The following is a 15,540-nucleotide window of genomic DNA, read 5'->3' as shown; positions in this document are numbered from 1 at the left end:
CTAAACCGGGACAAACCGACGGATACCTCGTCCTGCCGGAATAAGAACCGTGTCGGTGTAGCAGGACTTCGAAATGAGATGGGGAATGGAGGAAATAAGGAGTATCAATCACCCACAGTTAAGTAACCTTTCTAGTTATAGCAGACTGATGCTGGCCAGTTAGGTATGTTGTGATTAGATAGGTTATGAGTGATCCAGCTACATCAAGTGACCACCAGAGAATATCTGGTAAGTGGAGAGATTATGTACAAGTGGTTTTCCTTGATGGATATATCCATGTGTAACCTACCCCCCCTCTTCATTCAGTTACACTAATATAATCTATACAGTCCACAATTAATTAGTAGCACCGTACTTGTGGGTGCTATCCAATCCATACTGGTCTTGGATAGATATGGATAAGATTGTGAGGTCGAAGGAACCACTTGCCGCGACCAGGGGTGGTTAAGTTTTCTCACATGTCTACACGGGGTGACTACGGTAAACAATATGGTTGTCTCCCAATGAGTTTACTGGTATGTATATAATGTTGAGGTACATACAGGTAAGCACCCTAGAAATTTTTCCATATCTGCCCGTTGGTCCTTCCTGAACCGGATGCAATCAGTAAAAAATTAATTGAATTAATTACTTAATAATTAAGTGACTGATTGAAGGAAGTGGATATAGGGTACACAAATTTAATCGGTCGTGTGGTGGAGGATAATTAGCCCAATTAATTACCAGCACATGGGTGGCTAGGATTTATACAAGAGTAAAGTGCAAGAATTACTCTCACAAGGTGTCTACTTAAGTTGTATAATGGGTGATTATTAATTCCCTAACCATGGCTGGGTCTGAGGAAGTTAGTGCGGCTGGCAAGTCCATGGATGCCAAAGCAAAGAAAGCGTCACTACAAGCTCGGAAGGGTCATGTTACTAAATCATACAAGAAGTGTATGGAGTTAATGAGACAAGAAATGGTAAACCCTGATGAATTAAAGCTACACCTAGATGCCTTAGGAAATAGACATGAGTCATATAGATTGTGGTTTAAAGACTATGAAAAAGAGCTGCTAGAGAATTGTGCAGATGATGCTGAAAGGGAGCGGCTGCTGGATCAACATTATGAAGTGGAGGACAACATTGTGTCCTGCAAAACTAAGGCTTTGGAGAAGGTAAAGGGTGTAAACAATGTTGTTGGTCAACCTAGTAAGGAAAGTCAGAGGCGTCTACCAAAACTCCCAGAATTATGTATGCCTGTGTTTAATCCGGGAGAACACTGGGAGGAGTTTTGGTCTATCTTTAAAGCAGTCGTACATGATAGGAGTGATCTTGCAAGTGTTACCAAATTATGCTATTTAAAGGGACAAGTAAGGGGAGATGCGCATGTTCTCATACAAGCATTCCCAAATGTAGATGGCTCCTATAGTGAGGCAGTTGACTTGTTGGAGGTCACTTACGGTAACTTGGAGCAAAGTAGGCTGGACCTAGTAGCTAATTTGGCTAGTTTGAAGACTCCAGATCACAACCGCAACAGCTTACAGCAATTTAGGATCAAACTAGAAAGCACTCTTAAGACCTTGAGTAATAAATATGATCTGGAGGGAGCAGAGTGGTTGTTGAGTGCCTTGATTCAGAATAAATTGAACCACAAGACCATAGAGTGGTTATCTAACAGATATCACAAGGGTTACTTCAGGTTGGAAGAAATAAGAGTGGGACTGCAAGAGCTAATTGTCCAACTGCAGACCAGCCAACCCATTACCTCTAGGAATACCATGTCTACAGACCCCAGTGCACCTGCCAAGTTCCACAAAGGGAAACCTTATCCTAATATCAATAATCCTAAGCCACCTACTACACGGGGTTACGTAGGCACGTATCAAGTGACAGGGGCCAGTTATAGTGGTTCTCCACATCCAAGCAAGAGGAGGAAGTACCACAATAAGGGTAGCCCAGTTGATAAGAGGTCAGGCAAAGAAAGGAGAGATTGTATCTTCTGCAACGGTACTCATTTCTCTAAGAACTGTAATGCCTATAATTCATGGGATGTTAAAGTGGAAAGATTGGAAGAGCTTGCTAGATGTATCAGGTGTCTAGGAAATCATAATGTAAGGGATTGCCGTGCTAACTTGCACTATTGTTATCAGTGTAACAAGGGAAGACACCACATAGCTATGTGTAAGGGCAGATCTAATCGTAATGATGGTAACAATAGTACTGATAGTGATAATAACCCGGACACAACAGTAGCCAACGTAAAGATTGCAGCTAACGTCGGTAATGATGGCCTAGCTGAGGTAGCTTTGCCTGTGTTGGATGTGGTGATTAATGATAAACGGCGTAAATCCAAAACTGTAACAGCATTACTGGAACAACAGACATAGCCCCACTCCACAAAGGGGGCAGTAAAGCAACAGCAAAGAACTACAGACCAATAGCACTAACATCCCATATCATAAAAATCTTTGAAAGGGTCCTAAGAAGCAAGATCACCACCCATCTAGAAACCCATCAGTTACACAACCCAGGGCAACATGGGTTTAGAACAGGTCGCTCCTGTCTGTCTCAACTACTGGATCACTACGACAAGGTCCTAAATGCACTAAAGACAAAAAGAATGCAGATGTAATATATACAGACTTTGCAAAAGCCTTCGACAAGTGTGACCATGGCGTAATAGCGCACAAAATGCGCGCTAAAGGAATAACAGGAAAAGTCGGTCGATGGATCTATAATTTCCTCACTAACAGAACACAGAGAGTAGTCGTCAACAGAGTAAAGTCCGAGGCAGCTACGGTGAAAAGCTCTGTTCCACAAGGCACAGTACTAGCTCCCATCTTGTTCCTCATCCTCATATCCGACATAGACAAGGATGTCAGCCACAGCACCGTGTCTTCCTTTGCAGATGACACCCGAATCTGCATGACAGTGTCTTCCATTGCAGACACTGCAAGGCTCCAGGCGGACATCAACCAAATCTTTCAGTGGGCTGCAGAAAACAATATGAAGTTCAACGATGAGAAATTTCAATTACTCAGATATGGTAAACATGAGGAAATTAAATCTTCATCAGAGTACAAAACAAATTCTGGCCACAAAATAGAGCGAAACACCAATGTCAAAGACCTGGGAGTGATTATGTCGGAGGATCTCAACTTCAAGGACCATAACATTGTATCAATCGCATCTGCTAGAAAAATGACAGGATGGATAATGAGAACCTTCAAAACTAGGGAGGCCAAGCCCATGATGACACTCTTCAGGTCACTTGTTCTATCTAGGCTGGAATATTGCTGCACTCTAACAGCACCTTTCAAGGCAGGTGAAATTGCCGACCTAGAAAATGTACAGAGAACTTTCACGGCGCGCATAACGGAGATAAAACACCTCAATTACTGGGAGCGCTTGAGGTTTCTAAACCTGTATTCCCTGGAACGCAGGAGGGAGAGATACATGATTATATACACCTGGAAAATCCTAGAGGGACTAGTACCGAACTTGCACACGAAAATCACTCACTACGAAAGCAAAAGACTTGGCAGACGATGCACCATCCCCCCAATGAAAAGCAGGGGTGTTACTAGCACGTTAAGAGACCATACAATAAGTGTCAGGGGCCCGAGACTGTTCAACTGCCTCCCAGCACACATAAGGGGGATTACCAACAGACCCCTGGCAGTCTTCAAGCTGGCACTGGACAAGCACCTAAAGTCAGTTCCTGATCAGCCGGGCTGTGGCTCGTACGTTGGTTTGCGTACAGCCAGCAGCAACAGCCTGGTTGATCAGGCGCTGATCCACCAGGAGGCCTGGTCACAGACCGGGCCGCGGGGGCGTTGACCCCCGAAACTCTCTCCAGGTAAACAACGTACCTTCATAAAACGTAACTGCCTTAATGGGATGAAGGTACAAATGGGAGATCCTGCTATACTCAAGCTATCTGGCTTTCTCTCGAATAAGAAGGTCCAGTCATACGACACTGTTTATGTAACTGTCAGGCTGGGCAATGAGAGAAAACGTATTAATGCCGTAATTGTGGATAGACTCCCAGAGAAAATATCTACAATAGGGCTTGGTAACGCTACTGAAAGGCTTTCAAGTAAGGTAAATTTGGCACCTTCTGGTATAAATAATGATTCTGTGGGGCCAGTAGATATTTTGATAGGTAGTGACCATTATGCCACCTTTGTAAAGGGTATGACAAAGAAATGCGGAGTCACCCTTCTAAGGACCGCAGGAGGTCACGTGATGTATGGCAGGCTTCCTCGTACTGATAATGAATGACTGGAGGAAGCCATAAATACAGTTACGGTGTGTCTTACTCATGAAGTATCACCCCAGTATGAAAGTTAAGACACATGTGCAACATCTGGATATCTTTATTGTAGACGTTTCGCCATCCAGTGGCTTTATCAATACAGATTCTAGGACATAATAGGAAGACACATGTGTCTTAACTTTCATTTCCACATCACCCCAGTATAAATATACTTCAATAGAGGATGAAGTTGAACCTGTGTATAAATTATGGGAATTGGACAGCATAGGGATCAATGTAAATGAAGAAAGTCCAGATGATTCCTTTACTCAAGAACAATACCAGAAGGATGTTAAATTTGAATCTGGACAATACTGGGTGAGACTTCCGTGGAAGCTGAACCATCCAGACCTACCAACTAATTACCGGATGGCGTATGGACAATTAAAGGCTCAGCTCCACGAATTGAGCAAGACACCAGAACTGTTGACTGCTTACGATGATATAATTAATGAGCAGTTAAATAATAAATTCATAGAGGAGGTACCTCCCGAGCAAGCCCAGATTTATGGTCACTATTTGCCACACCACGGAGTGAAGAAGGATTCTAAGACCACTCCTCTGAGGATTGTGTTTAATTGTAGTGCCAGGAGTAATAAAAGTGTACCTAGTTTGAATGACTGTTTGATGACAGGTCCGTCGTTGACGGAAAAACTGGGAGACATACTATTAAACTTCAGGGTTAAGAATTATGCCTTTACGGCGGACATAAGTAAAGCTTTCCTGAGAGTGGGTCTGCAGGAGGCTGACCGGGATTGCACTAGGTTCTTATGGCCCGAGAATCCTAGTGACCCACTTAGTCCCCTGAAGACTTTTCGCTTCAGGAGTGTATTGTTTGGTGCTACCTCCAGTCCGTTCCTACTCCAGGCAACGATAAATGCACACCTTAAGCGTACGGGTGGTCCACTGAGTGGAGTAATGGGTAAACAATTTTATGTGGACAATTTCCTGGGGGTGACGTCTACTGAAGAGGAACTAATGAGCATATACGCAGGGGCTAATGAAATAATGCAAGGTGCAAATATGCCCCTGAGGGAATGGAACAGTAATTCGTCCAGTTTAAGGGTTCAAATAAATAAAGACAACCCTGGAGTTGAAGTGTCCAAATATAGTAATGTGCTGGGACTGACTTGGGACACAGAGGGAGACTTGTTATCGTTAAAGTCTAATAACTACAGCATGCCCAATAAATTAACCAAGAGAGTCTTACTTGCAGAAGTTTCAAAATGCTTCGATCCACTAGGCTTAGTGTCCCCACTTACCATAAGAGGAAAATTGTTGATACAAGAAGCATGGAAGCTTAAGTGTGCTTGGGATGAAACCCTACCTGAGGAATTTGTTGAAAGGTGGGAAGAACTAATAGGGGAATATGTAAAATTACCAATGTTGGAGTTCCCACGTAATGTGGCCAGTCAAGATGGAGAAAATGTACTCCACATTTTTTGCGATGCTTCGAAATTAGCATATGGAGCAGTCGCTTACCTTCAATGTAATAGTGCCATTTCTCTTGTTATGTCTAAGGCTAAGGTGGCTCCAATCAAATCACGCACCTTACCTCAGTTGGAATTAACGGCCATTTATGTAGGTGTCAAATTAGCCAATTATATAAGAAATAAATTGCGAGAGATAAATATCAGCGACACCGTAATTTGGTCTGATAACGAGGTATCCTTACAATGGATTCGTAATGGTAACAGTAAGATTGTGTATGTACAAAACAGAGTCGCTGAAATCAATCAAATGCAGGAGAAATATAACAGTTTGGGTCAGCATATGTTAACCTTTAATCACATTCCTGGTGACGAGAATCCAGCTGACTTCTTGTCTCGAGGCTTGACTTATGAAAAATTTGTGAGTGCTTTATCGTGGTTTAAAGGGCCAAGTTGGCTGGTGGACAAAATTAACTGGCCGGTGCAAAAGGCACATATTGCTCCTGTCGAAATTACGGTGAGCACCGCTCCGGTCAGTAGTCCCTCCTTAGCCATTGATATGAATAGGTATTCTTCCTTACCTAAGCTGATTAGTGTGACAAGGTTAGTGTTTAAATTTATAAGTAAGATGAATATCTCACATAATTTTCCCCATCCCCTGAAATACTGGCTACAGAGGGTACAAGAAGAAACCTACAGGGATGAGATTAAATTCATGATGGACGGAAAAATTGTGAAAGGCTCAATAATAGAAAAGCTGGGGCTGTATTTAGAGGATGATGTAATTAGGTGCAGAGGCAGGTTACAAAATGCTGAATTGGGGGAATATGCTAAGCACCCTATCTTGCTGCCCAAAACTCATCACCTGACAACCTTGATTGTCTTTAATGCCCATAATAACGTGATGCACGGTGGGGTACAGGATACCTTAAACTGTATTCGGGAAACCTTCTGGATTCCACAAGGACGGCAAAGTGTAAAAAGGGTTATCAAGTCGTGTGTAATATGTCGCCGGGTGGATGCCAGAACCTACATGTACCCAGGTCCTCCACCATTGCCCAAGGAACGCGTGCAGTTGGTAAAACCATTTGATGTGACCGGAGTGGACTATAGTGGGCCAATCATTTTAACAGGTACTTCAGATGGTGTCCCCTTGAAGGTGTATGTATGTCTATTTACTTGTACAGCTACTAGGGCTGTTCATCTAGAAGTGGCTCAGGACTTGTCTGCAGAACAGTTCATACAGCTGTTCCGGAAATTTGCAGCTAGACGATCCTGTCCAAGATTGATGATCTCAGATAATGCCACCAATTTTGTAGCGGGTGCTCAACACTTGATGAAATTAAATAAGAGTGATGATGTACAGTCTTTGTTGACCCAGCGAGGGTGTGTCTGGAAATTTATTACTCCCAGAGCCCCTTGGCAGGGAGGACTGTACGAAAGAATGATAGGTACAGTGAAAAGATGTCTTCGTAAGGTGCTACACAGGAAGAGAATTGATTTGGAGGAATTCCGGGCAGTGTTGGTGGAGGCAGAGAATCGGGTGAACAATCGCCCTCTGTCATACATGAGCGACACTCCTGACGCGGAGATACTGACTCCCTCTCACCTAATATGTGGACAAAGGTTAGAAGCTGCACCTATCTATAGAGATAATCCCGAGGGAAGTGATGAGGATTACAATAACGTGACTGTGTTGAGTGACAAGTTCAAGATGTTAAATAAGGTAATTATTCATTGGTCTGATGTGTGGCGTAAAGAATATCTTCTTACACTACGTGAACACTTTTATGGTGCGCCAGAGGCAGTAAACCGACAGAACATTCAACCAGGTGACATTGTGTTAATTGATACTGAACAACATCGAACATTGTGGCCTCTGGGCAAGGTAGTTACATTATACCCAGATGCACAAGGTGTTGTCAGAAACGTCAAAGTGTTGTGTCGTGGTCAGGAAAGTTTGCGTACCATTAATAAATTAATTCCCTTAGAATTAAATGGTGTTCAATCCAGTGCAGATGGAAATCTAAGGGAAAGTGACACGAGTGATATTGAAGACACTGACCGGGTAATGCAAGAAGAAACTGTAGTAAGACCCACTAGGAAAACAGCAGCGCAATCTAGAGAGGGCTGGAATCGTCTCCTGGAGGAAGACGCAATTTAAGTCGTCTAACAACGACTTCCGCCCGGCCGCAGTGTGGAAATTATTTAATTTCCGAAGCTATAGTGTCTAATAAGTGTTTAATGTGCTGATTTGGGTCAAAATGTATTTGCATTTTTAATGAAATCAGCTGGGTTCCCGCTGCGCCTGCGCAGATGTGCAGGGGGGTGGGGGGTCGAGCTGGGGGGGCAGGTGGCGGGAGTGTTTTGAATGGGTGAGGAGGCTGAGAAAACCGGGAATGAGGAAACTGGCGTTCACGGTGGCCTAAGGATCAATATAGGCCTCAATTCATAATAGGAAGTGTCGTGACTGTCCCTAGTGAAGAGTGAGGGAACGTGATTTACGGGACCACCGTAAAGGGGTGGTAAAATTAGTGAATAATGTTTGACCGGGTGGCAGGTGCACGGCCATGGTGTGTGTCCAGGGGAAATACCCGTGTGTTAATCCTCGCTCATCGGCCTCAGATCTTAATGGAGTGACCTCTAATTTGTATAATAGTTATGAGACGTTAAATCGTCTTGTGAATGGTAATGTAATCAGTGATAATAACATTGAGTTAAGAGAATGCGGGATGTGAAATAGAGCGCCCTGCTCCGAGTGAACGTGTGACTCTCGTACCGGGGATAATGAAGATTTATGGAATCATGACTTCTAAACCGGGATAAACCGACAGATACCTCGTCCTGCCGGAATAAGAACCGTGTCAGTGTAGCAGGACTTCGAAATGAGATGGGGAATGGAGGAAATAAGGAGTATCAATCACCCACAGTTAAGTAACCTTTCTAGTTATAGCAGACTGATGCTGGCCAGTTAGGTATGTTGTGATTAGATAGGTTATGAGTGATCCAGCTACATCAAGTGACCACCAGAGAATATCTGGTAAGTGGAGAGATTATGTACAAGTGGTTTTCCTTGATGGATATATCCATGTGTAACCTACCCCCCCCCCTCTTCATTCAGTTACACTAATATAATCTATACAGTCCACAATTAATTAGTAGCACCGTACTTGTGGGTGCTATCCAATCCATACTGGTCTCGGATAGATATGGATAAGATTGCGAGGTCGAAGGAACCACTTGCCGCGACCAGGGGTGGTTAAGTTTTCTCACATGTCTACACGGGGTGACTACGGTAAACAATATGGTTGTCTCCCAATGAGTTTACTGGTATGTATATAATGTTGAGGTACATACAGGTAAGCACCCTAGAAAATTTTCCATACCGGGGGTCAACGCCCCCGTGGTCCCCTCCTCCACTAGCTCTGCTGCTATTACTATATATATATATATATATATATATATATATATATATATATATATATATATATATATATATATATATATATATATATATATATATATTAATGGCGAGGGTTTTTTCTAAATGGAACAATAAGAGATTTAGATTTTTAGAGATTTTGCCACCGAAGTGGCTAGTTTATTGTGCTCCCCATATCCATCCTGTGGACGGTAGCGCGAGAGCATATGGATACACAAAAGGCCTAGGAACTAGGCCCCAAAGGGTTAACAGGAATACATATGGATTTATATCTACATATCTATAGTTCGCTTATCTGTTACAAGCAAATTTAGGAAATTTGCTTAGTATATCTGGTATCTTATTTTCATTAATAAGATATCTTGACATGTCACATAGGTTATTATACTGTCTGTCTCTGTATTCCTCAATAAGTGGACAATTAAGCACATAGTGTTCAAGTGAGTGACCATATGCCTGATCATATAATTTACATTTAGTTTGTATGGCCCGGTGGCCTGGTGGCTAAAGCTCCCGCTTCACACACGGAGGGCCCGGGTTCGATTCCCGACGGGTGGAAACATTTCGACACGTTTCCTTACACCTGTTGTCCTGTTCGCCTAGCAGCAAATAGGTACCTGGGTGTTAGTCGACTGGTGTGGGTCGCATCCTGGGGAACAAGATTAAGGACCCCAATGGAAATAAGTTAGACAGTCCTCGATGACGCACTGACTTTCTTGGGTTATCCTGGGTGGCTAATCCTCTGGGGTTAAAAATCCGAACGAAATCTTATCTTATCATCTGTGTGTCTCCCAAACTACCAGAAGTACTTGTAACCAAGCCTAAGCCTGGCCACTACAACATCAGTCAGTCTGTTCACATTGCAAGTTGCTCCATAAACATACTTATCTACGTTCATGCTATCATAGTGGGTTATAGATCTACTCAGGCTTCTAACTGCATTCCTATAACAATCATTTTCATTATTTACTTCTCTCCTAATATTATTCCTAATGCTAGACACAGTTATACCAAAGTTATATTCTACATTCTCCTTCAACCTATACAGATGTGACAGAGTGAACAGGCAAAAGGGGGGGGTTGGCCTGTACATTGCAGAGTCACTTGTTTGCACAGAACTGCTTAATGCCTCAAATGATGTAGTGGAAGTTTTAGCAGTAAAGGTCGAGAACCAAAACCTAGTCATTGTGGTAGTCTACAAGCCTCCGGATGCAGCATCCCAGCAATTCCAGGAACAGCTGTTAAAAATTGACCACTGTCTGGAAAATCTTCCAGCTCCTGCACCCAACATCTTGCTCCTGGGGGATTTCAACTTAAGGCACCTAAAATGGAGGAATATAGCAAATAATATTGCTGCAGTAATAACACCAGGAGGCAGCTCTGATGAAAACTCACACTCACACGAGCTTTTAAATCTCTGCACAAAATTCGATTTAAACCAGCAAATAATAGAGCCTACTAGACTGGAGAATACACTAGACCTCATCTTCACTAACAATGATGATCTGATAAGAAATGTCACCATATCAAAAACAATATACTCAGATCACAACATAATTGAGGTTCAGACATGTATGCATGGAGCCCCAGACCGACATAATGAGACTAGTCACGAGGGAGCATTCACCAAATTCAACTTCAATAACAAAAACATAAAGTGGGACCAAGTAAACCAAGTCCTAACCGATATAAGCTGGGAAGATATACTAAGCAACACAGACCCCAACTTATACCTGGAGACCTGGAGTTTACCTGGAGAGAGTTTCGGGGGTCAACGCCCCCGCGGCCCGGTCTGTGACCAGGCCTCCTGGTGGATCAGCGCCTGATCAACCAGGCTGTTGCTGCTGGCTGCACGCAAACCAACGTACGAGCCACAGCCCGGCTGATCAGGAACTGCCTTTAGGTGCTTGTCCAGTGCCAGCTTGAAGACTGCCAGGGGTCTGTTGGTAATCCCCCTTATGTGTGCTGGGAGGCAGTTGAACAGTCTCGGTCCCCTGACACTTATTGTATGGTCTCTTAACGTGCTAGTGACACCCCTGCTTTTCATTGGGGGGATGGTGCATCGTCTGCCAAGTCTTTTGCTTTCGTAGTGAGTGATTTTCGTGTGCAAGTTCGGTACTAGTCCCTCTAGGATTTTCCAGGTGTATATAATCATGTATCTCTCCCTCCTGCGTTCCAGGGAATACAGGTTTAGAAACCTCAAGCGCTCCCAGTAATTGAGGTGTTTTATCTCCGTTATGCGCGCCGTGAAAGTTCTCTGTACATTTTCTAGGTCGGCAATTTCACCTGCCTTGAAAGGTGCTGTTAGAGTGCAGCAATATTCCAGCCTAGATAGAACAAGTGACCTGAAGAGTGTCATCATGGGCTTGGCCTCCCTAGAACAGATTAACTCGGTGGCACTCGATGTATGCACAAGGCTTATTCCTCTAAGAAAAAGGAGTAGATGTAAAATAGAAAGAGACAGGCGCTCCCTTTACAGGCGACGGAAAAGAATAACAGAGCGGCTAAAAGAGGTCAATATATCTGAAATGCGTAGGGAGACACTGGTCAGAGAAATAGCAAGCATCGAACTTAAGCTAAAAGAATCCTTTAGGAGTCAGGAATCGCGGGACTAAAAGCCATAAATGAAATCGAAAGAAACCCAAAGTATTTCTTCTCCTATGCCAAATCAAAATCGAGAACAACGTCCAGTATTGGGCCCCTACTTAAACAAGATGGGTCCTACACAGATGACAGCAAGGAAATGAGTGAGCTACTCAAGTCCCAATATGACTCAGTTTTTAGCAAGCCGCTAACCAGACTGAGAGTCGAAGATCAAAATTATTTTTTTATGAGAGAGCCACAAAATTTGATTAACACAAGCCTATCCGATGTTATCCTGACGCCAAATGACTTCGAACAGGCGATAAATGACATGCCCATGCACTCTGCCCCAGGGCCAGACTCATGGAACTCTGTGTTCATCAAGAACTGCAAGAAGCCCCTATCACGAGCCTTTTCCATCCTATGGAGAGGGAGCATGGACACGGGGGTCGTCCCTCAGTTACTAAAAACAACAGACATAGCCCCACTCCACAAAGGGGGCAGTAAAGCAACAGCAAAGAACTACAGACCAATAGCACTAACATCCCATATCATAAAAATCTTTGAAAGGGTCCTAAGAAGCAAGATCACCACCCATCTAGAAACCCATCAGTTACACAACCCAGGGCAACATGGGTTTAGAACAGGTCGCTCCTGTCTGTCTCAACTATTGGATCACTACGACAAGGTCCTAAATGCACTAGAAGACAAAAAGAATGCAGATGTAATATATACAGACTTTGCAAAAGCCTTCGACAAGTGTGACCATGGCGTAATAGCGCACAAAATGCGTGCTAAAGGAATAACAGGAAAAGTCGGTCGATGGATCTATAATTTCCTCACTAACAGAACACAGAGAGTAGTCGTCAACAGAGTAAAGTCCGAGGCAACTACGGTGAAAAGCTCTGTTCCACAAGGCACAGTACACGCTCCCATCTTGTTCCTCATCCTCATATCCGACATAGACAAGGATGTCAGCCACAGCACCGTGTCTTCCTTTGCAGATGACACCCGAATCTGCATGACAGTGTCTTCCATTGCAGACACTGCAAGGCTCCAAGCGGACATCAACCAAATCTTTTAGTGGGCTGCAGAAAACAATATGAAGTTCAACGATGAGAAATTTCAATTACTCAGATATGGTAAACATGAGGAAATTATATCTTCATCAGAGTACAAAACAAATTCTGGCCACAAAATAGAGCGAAACACCAACGTCAAAGACCTGGGAGTGATCATGTCGGAGGATCTCACCTTCAAGGACCATAACATTGTATCAATCGCATCTGCTAGAAAAATGACAGGATGGATAATGAGAACCTTCAAAACTAGGGAGGCCAAGCCCATGATGACACTCTTCAGGTCACTTGTTCTATCTAGGCTGGAATATTGCTGCACACTAACGGCACCTTTCAAGGCAGGTGAAATTGCCGACCTAGAGAATGTACAGAGAACTTTCACGGCGCGCATAACGGAGATAAAACACCTCAATTACTAGGAGCGCTTGAGGTTCCTAAACCTGTATTCCCTGGAATGCAGGAGGGAGAGATACATGATTATATACACCTGGAAAATTCTACAGGGACTAGTACCGAACTTGCACACGAAAATCACTCACTACGAAAGCAAAAGACTTGGCAGACGATGCACCATCCCCCCAATGAAAAGCAGGGGTGTCACTAGCACGTTAAGAGACCATACAATAAGTGTCAGGGGCCCGAGACTGTTCAACTGCCTCCCAGCACACATAAGGGGGATTACCAACAGACCCCTGGCAGTCTTCAAGCTGGCACTGGACAAGCACCTAAAGTCAGTTCCTGATCAGCCGGGCTGTGGCTCGTACGTTGGTTTGCGTGCAGCCAGCAGCAACAGCCTGGTTGATCAGGCTCTGATCCACCAGGAGGCCTGGTCACAGACCGGGCGGCGGGGGCGTTGACCCCCGGAACTCTCTCCAGGTATACTCCAGGTCTGGGTACTCTTCTTGGCTAACATATCAACTTTATCATGAAGGAGTAATCCAATGTGTGATGGGATCCATAGCAATTGTACATTAATTCCTTTGTCCCTAATTTTTGAGTATCTATACCTGGCTTCTCCAATGAGCATGTTGTTGGAGTCATTATATGAGTCAAGAGCCTTCAATGATGACATAGAATCAGTAATGATGATAGAGTCAAGCTCAGTGTCATAGGTTAGCTTTAGCGCCATTAGGATTGCAAACAATTCAGTTTGCAGTGTAGACGCCCAGTTGTTAATTCTTATGCCTAACTCAACAAATTTATTATTGTTCTTAACTAGGGAGGTGGCAACAAGAGCAGATGCAGCCCTGCCAGAAGACTCCTGTTTAGATCCATCAGTGTATATAACTTGTGATAACTTATTACTACCAGCTAGGTGAGAAATTTCTTCTTGAGCAGTTGCTCTAACAAGAGATTTAAGGAAGGGATTACTAGCAATGAGCTTCTTGGGAGGGACTTGTAGGTATGTGATATTGAATGAACACATCTTCCATGGAGGGGTGAAATGCTCTTGTTGCCTACAGTGATACAGTTCATGCAGGTTATAAAACTTAATGCAATTGCACGTTTTCACAATCCATTTAGATCTGTGTGTATTTACCTCTAGACACTTGGTAAGATTCACTGTGACAGTGTCTGGTTCGTTTCTCAACATTCTAATACCGAGTACAGTGTTAATTTCAACAATCCTATCACTGATACTAGAAATACCAAGCTCCTTCCTCATGTTAAGAACTTTTGTAGATCTGGGACAGCCAAGAATAATCCTGAGAGCTTCATTTTGCATTAACTCCAAGGGTCGGAGAGAACTTTCTCTAGCTAATATCAACATGGGAGCAGCATAATCAATTAAGGACCTAACATAGGCTATGTACATCATTCTCACGATTCTCACATTAGCACCATAGTTGGGATTGTAGCCAGCAACAGCTTTGAGAGCATTTAGCCTAGCTTTGCATTTCTTGTTTAGTTGTGGTATAGTGGATTTGTTAAAGGGTACATCTACACCAAGATATCTGTAAGTTTTAACGTAGCTAATGATTTCACCCTGCAAATAGATGGGTGGGGGATGTCGTTTGCTTGTTAATATCTTTGTTTTAGAGGAAGATATTATGAGGCCTAGTCGATTACAAATTGCTTGAACTTCATTAAGAATGGTATTCATCTTCTTATGCCCTGTTGTATGGATCATATCATCAGCATAGCTTATAGCTATATGTTTAGGTGAGGCAGGTAGAGCATTTAGGAGAGCATTAATCAGAATATTAAATAGCATGGGACTAAGAACTCCTCCCTGCGGTGTACCTAAAGACATTTCTTTAGAATCACTTCTGAAGCCTTGGTAAAGGACAGAGGATACTCTACTAAATGGAACAATAAGTGTATAACAATTAGGAAAAGTTAATCAGTGATGTGCATCTCGAGCGAATACACAGGGCCCCCCACCGCCCCCCCCTATCACAGGTCCCCTCCCCTCATCCCAGCCTAGGACCACTGACTTCCTGACCAAGGGTGTTGCAGTTTAGTTTAGTTAGTTAGTTTAATATGTTTATTATGCACCCCACACCCATCCTGTGGGCGGTAGTCAAAAGTTTACAGAGGTACATAATTGGTCTAGGGACTGGACTCCAAAGTTTTGATAGCTGAGCAAGTTACAGAGGTAATGAACTCACAAAGGTAATGAACTCACAATTTACAAATGTAATGAACTCACAATTTACAAAGGTAATGAACTCACAATTTACAAAGGTAATGAACTCCAGGTACG

Source organism: Cherax quadricarinatus, chromosome 79 (genome assembly GCF_038502225.1).
Source record: "Cherax quadricarinatus isolate ZL_2023a chromosome 79, ASM3850222v1, whole genome shotgun sequence".
In the NCBI taxonomy this organism is placed as follows: domain Eukaryota; kingdom Metazoa; phylum Arthropoda; class Malacostraca; order Decapoda; family Parastacidae; genus Cherax; species Cherax quadricarinatus.
This window is presented reverse-complemented; position numbering follows the sequence as displayed.